The sequence below is a fragment of the Propithecus coquereli genome, unplaced genomic scaffold, assembly GCF_000956105.1.
Source record: "Propithecus coquereli isolate 6110/MARCELLA unplaced genomic scaffold, Pcoq_1.0 Scaffold38, whole genome shotgun sequence".
Classification (NCBI taxonomy): Eukaryota; Metazoa; Chordata; class Mammalia; order Primates; family Indriidae; genus Propithecus; species Propithecus coquereli.
In genome coordinates this window covers 4,196,990-4,203,078 of record NW_012149507.1, presented here as the reverse complement: position 1 = coordinate 4,203,078, position 6,089 = coordinate 4,196,990, and positions in this window count along the sequence as shown.

Genomic DNA, 6,089 nt, shown 5'->3' with positions numbered 1-6,089 from the left:
TTTTAATCATTTTTTAAATTCTTAGTTGAAATTCTGCTTAATAAGTGTTTATTGATAATTTTCAAAATATCAATTTTTGATGAGCTCTGAAGGTTCATATTCTTTTCTACATTTATGTATGATTGGAAAGATCCATAATAAATTTTTTAACATATTAATGAATAAGAAATGAAGGAAGGAATGAGTGTAAATGAACAGCATTGACCCGCTCCTGTGCGTTTGTTCATTCTGGTGACTCTCCCTGTGACGTTCTTTCCATGTCTACCCATTCAAGCAATACGGCTTTCAAGAGTTACCTCTCTTCCATGAAACTATCTCCAATTTTCCTAATTTTAAATTGATCTTTCTCTACTCCTAAAGCATTTTGTTTGCTATTCGTGTCTGAGAAGCTAGTTCTCTTACAAAATCCATTTTCTCCTTCTTCCATAGAAACAAACCCCCAATTTTTAGCTGGGCTCATGGCCACCTAGAAAAGACTCTATTCCTAGGTTTGTTTATGGCTTGGTGTAACCAGGTGATGAAGTGCTCACCAATGAGACGCCAGTGGAATTGTCCTGTGGTGACTTCTGGGAACCTTCCTCAAAAGACGACTGACCTGTGCCTCTCATGTCTTCTTTTTGCCCTTTCTTCTATCTGGCTTTCTGGAACGAGAACTTGGTGCCAGGAGGTCTGGCTGCTATCTTGGACCGGGAAGACCAAGGCCACATCCTAGAGATGATGGAGCAGTGAGCGGGAAGGAGTGGGCTCCCTGGGAATTTCATGGGGTAGGGCCACTATGCCAGGCCTGGGCTGGACACCTACCTGTGGACTTTTACACAAAAGGGAAATCTGCCTCTATCTGGTGTAAGTCACTGTTATTTTGAGATTTTTTCTTCTTTTTTAAATTTTTATTTGTAATTATTATGGGTACATAATATGTATGTACTCTATGTTTATAGGGTACCTGTGGTGTTTTGATATAGGCATACAATGTGAATTAATCAAACCAGGGTATGTGGGGTATTCATCATCTCAGGCATTTAACATTTCTTTGTGTTATATTTTGGGTTTTTAATTCTCAGAGCCAAAACCATTCCTAAAAATAACATTTCTTCTTTGAATTGTACAGCCATGTATTGCATAATGACAAGGAAATTCTGAGAAATTCGTCTTCAGGTGATTTCATTGTTTTGTGCCATCACAGAGTGTACTTACACACACCTAGATGGCGTAGTCTGCTACACACCCAGGCTATGTGGCATGGCCCTTTGCTCGCAGGGCGCAAACCTGTACGTGGTACTGAATACATAGGCAATTATAACACAGTGGTGTTTGTGTATCTAAACATCTAGACAAAAAAGGTACAGTCAAAATATAGTACAATCTTGTGGGACCACTGTCATACAGGTGGTCCATTGTTGACCAAACGTCCTTATGGGGCACATGACTGTATTTCAGTGTGAATCCACCTCAGGGCAGGATGTTCCTTCTCCTGGGTGCTCCCTTTCTACCTTGCTCACAGGTCACAGAGATGGTCTCGGTATTCGCAGGAGAAAGGTTTGTTTGCCTTGTCTGGTCTGAAGGATGCGAGAGACCTACGGCCTACGAGGCGCCTACAGGTGCCCTGGTGTGGTGGAGCCGCTGGGGCCCCTGGAAACATGAAGGAAGCGAAAAGGGAGGGAGACTAGAAGCCGGAGGAACTTGGAGCGCGCATCTGAATGGGACGGGCCCTGTGCGAACTGCAGGTGCGGCGATGCCAAGATCAAGGCTCCTCTGTGTGTTCTCTAGACCAGGGTGTGTTTGAGTTGGGTGACTGCCAAGCCGTCTCCTCTCAGGGGACGCATGACACCTGCGCGACCCTCCAGACACCGACAGCAAATCTTACAGGTGGCATTCTTACTTTGCTCCATTGGGACAGTTAAGCTGCTCATGGGCAGGGTCCCTGTTTTCTTCATAATTTTACTCTATACATGTTGCCTGGTTTATAGTTCTTAGAAATACTAAATAAAATGTTTGGTGTCGTTGATATTGATGATTCTGATAATGATTAGCTTTAGTCTTCAAATATTAGTAAGTATGGAATTTTCCCCATTTCACAATCTGAAAAGAATAAGGTACCTCCTCCCACTCGTCCCCTCCTCCAAAGCATTTAAGACACTTCTTGGAATTTGTCTAAGTAAATGCATACCCAGCACGTATGTTTTTGTGTAGAAGGAGACATTAAGAGCCTCGGGTGCCTTTAGCCAAGTATTCGTTAGCTTACTTTCTTGATCTTTTTCTATTGCATTCAGAATTTTACTCTACCCTTTTATTTACAAGCAAAACAATCAGAAAGCAAGGGAACATACCTTCCTAACGACTGAATTTTTAATACATATTAATTGAATGCATGAATGGTAACAAATCAACAGATTTCTATGAATCCTTGTTATAACCAAGCGTTCATCTCCTGCTTTGTGTTAATTCTCAGTGACTGACGGACAAGCTAAATGTCAACCATGTGGGTGTGTTGATCAGTCAGTATTTACTGAGTGTCAATTTCTGTGTTAGTGTGAGGAAACCCACACAACCCACCTTACAAACTGAGTAGAAAATACACATAAATACAAAATAATTGCAGTCTAACATGTAAATATGGTACTCATTATAGATAAAGTAGGAGGTCAGAGAAGAAATATCCACATGGCCTGGAGGGAGAAGTTAAAGATGACTCCATGGAATAGGTAAGTGGCAAAGAAAAATTAGAATGTGGCTAGGTGACGTGGAGGGAAAAGTGATTGCAGGGCAGGAAAATCGTGAGCCACGTTTATTGAGCAAGGTCATGAGCCAAGGTCATAAAGTTTTGCACAGAAGAATAACAAAAAGTACATTCTAGAAGACTGGTCTATTGTGTTTACCTGGACAGAAAGATGCTTTTCTTTCCTGTCATAACGTAGGGTCTGGGCCATTGTGGGGGCCTAAAATGTGTTTGTTGAGAGAACGAATGGATAAATGATTGCCTTATTTTGCAATAAATACATGTATTACCCTCCCTCTTTCTTTCCACAGGGCATACGTAGGTGGCATGACCCTCTCCCTTCTTCTGCCCTCTGTCTTTTCTTTCTTTTTAAATCTCTGCTTCCCCGGTTTTGGATTCATTGCCCGCCTTTCTCTCCCTCCTTTCCTTTCTTGGTCTGTTTGGAGCCTACAGCAGGAGCACAGCAAATGGCTTAGAAGGTGCCACATTCCCAGGACAGTCTGCTGACTGCTCTGCCTGCAGCGGGACGGCTGGGAGTCGACACAATTATCCCCCACGATTTCCTCCCGCAATGCTCTCCCTCGGGCTCCAGGAAGAAGCCTGAACTATTTTTGCCAGGCCTTGTAATACGCCTGTCTTCAAGCTCCAGCTACTGCATTAACTATATTTTCCAAAGTAGGATAATGTAGTTATCAGAAAAAACATATATTAGAAAAAGAATGTTGTACCTTCCTGTCTGGATGTAGGCATCGTTATTTTTTGGCAAGAATCATTTCTTTTTATAATGAAGTAATTCAGTTTGAGTCAACTCCTTCTTTGCGATAGATGCTGTCAGAATAAATATTGTCAATTAAAAGCTTTATTATTTATTTATTTATTTATTTATTTTGAGACAGAGTCTCACTCTGTCACCTGGGCTAGAGTACAGTGGCATCATCATAGCTCACTGTAACCTCAAATTCCTGTGCTCAAGCCATCCTCCTGCCTCAGCCTCCCAAGTAGCTGGGACTATAGGTGTGAGCCACCATGCCCGCTTAAGCTTTTTATTTTTTGTAGAGACGGGGGTTTCACTCTTGCTCAGGCTGGTCTTGAACTCCTGACCTCAAGTGATCCTCCCACCTCAGCCTCCCAGAGTGCTAGGATTATAGGCGTGAGCCTCCATGCCCTGCAGTGATGAACATTCTTATTCAAACATCTCAGGACATTGTCTCTATTTCCTTATGATAAAATATTTAATGCAGAATTTCTGTGTCTAAGGGTACATATTTTAAAGATTTTCGATACATATTTCTGTTTTTTATTCCCTTTTAACAAAACTTGCAGTTTGCTAAACTGTGAAGGCCCAAACCTTCTGTTCCAGGTGCTCAAGATCTTTGCTCTTTCCCATGTAAAAACCTGTCCTCTGGAAATAATCCGATAAATTATTTCTCCACCAAGGGTGAAGTTGGGAGGATGCCAGTTGCCCAAAGTTGGAAGCAGCATCGGACTTGCCCAGTGCTGCACACCACCTGGTTGGCCACACGGGACCCTTGGCTGAGAGGGGATTAATTCGTACTCACTAAAAGAAGGAGCCGTGCAGCCCCCTGCTGGGGCGGCGTAAGTCATCTTTCCCACAGGTTTTCATTTCAATAGGAAGTAACTTGACCACGGTGGGGAACGGTTTTCTAATCATGTAATTTCAGCACACTGTGAGGAAGTTGGGTAGGGTGAGGACAAGGCACCTTTCTTGCTATTTCTGGAATGTCATCCCATAGATAACTATTCTACCTGCTTGTAAGGGGACTTGTAAGTGGAGGGACCTCTCTGAAATCCCAGATGTAAGCATCCCACTCTCTGATCGTGATATGTTATCCTCTGGTCTACTTACTAAAAAGCTTAAATTCCAAATGTTTCTCATTTTGACTAACAGTCCACTGCATTTCACTGCTCTAGTGTTCTCTTCCTTCTTACCCAGCCTGGGGCTCCAAGGTCCAACACTATAATCATTTCCACCCTTCGCCCGTTTCTTCATTCTTTCTCTATTTACTCATCTGGCAGAGGCCTGGTCCTTCGGCAGAACTACGTCTGTGCAACTGAATGTGTAGATCCCAACCCGGCTGACAAGTCTCATCTTCAGTTTATGACACGCAGATTCCCAGTGGGCCCTGACACCTCCTGGAAACCCTCCCACGTGCCCTGTTCTCTGAGATGTTTGTATCTTGCCTTTTCCTCTCTTCACTAACCTGATTCTCCATCTTCCCCTCAATCCTTCCCTCTCAACTGATGACTCTGCCTCATAATTCCTTCGAACATGGCAACGGTTAGACAGGAACTTCTCATCATCCCACCACTACCTGCCTCCGTCTGTGCTCACACTGCTCTGCCTTCTGTCCTGTGAAGGCAGAGGGCAGTGTCCCCATCCAGGCACGGCCAAACCTCCACCTGTCCTTGGAATGTCACCGTTTCTTGTCTACTCAGGGCTCAGTCTGCATCTTCGCTTTCTCTCAGTCTCATCGGCGTCTTCTACTCTAGTACGTATCACCCTAAAGAACACCCTACTCTGAGCCCCCTTCGGCTGCCACTTCATCTCTTTCCTCCGCATTCAGAAAAACTGCCTGAATTAATTGTCTGCACTCCGCGTCCTCACTTTTCCAACCTCCGTTTCCTTTCGAACCCACTCCAAGTCTCCTGTCACAGAAACCAAACTCGCCCCCACCTGATGCAGTTCACACTCTGGGGGACATGCATTCTCCTCCTTTGCCTGCCTGGCACCCTCTGGTCCTCCTTGTGCCTTCCACGTTGCTCCCTCTTGGCTGTCCTTGCTGGCTCCTCCTGTTCTGGAACTGTACGAGCTGCGCGCACCAGGGCTCGCTCTCCTCACTCCTCCTTCCCAGAGGGTGTTCTGTCTTGGTAGCATGACTCTGACATCTCTGTCCCCCATGGCCTCCCCCATGTATCCACCTTCTTCGCTGCCGTCTCCATTCGTAGGTTTGACAGGGATGAATTCATGTGCCCAATATCAGTCCTTCGATTTTCCGCCAATCCTCCCTCCTCTCATTTTTCCTATGTCATGTAGCGGTGACGCCACCCTTCCAGTGGACAGGCCAAAAGTCTTCAAGGTATCTGCGATTCTTCCCTCTTTTCTTCATTCGCTCTATCCAGTGCATCCACAAAACTTTAGCCTCAGGTTATATCTCAGATCCGTGCACCTCTCTGCAGCTCTGCTGCTAACTTCAGTCGAAGCCGCTCTCAATTCCTTCCCGAATCAGTGGAAAAGCAACTTCACTCTTTTCCCTTCTTTCATTTTTATCCTACCTCAATCCATTCTCCACTAACAGCCCAGAGGGATCTTTTTGAAAAGTTAAACAGGCATAGGCCAGGCGCGGTGGCTCAC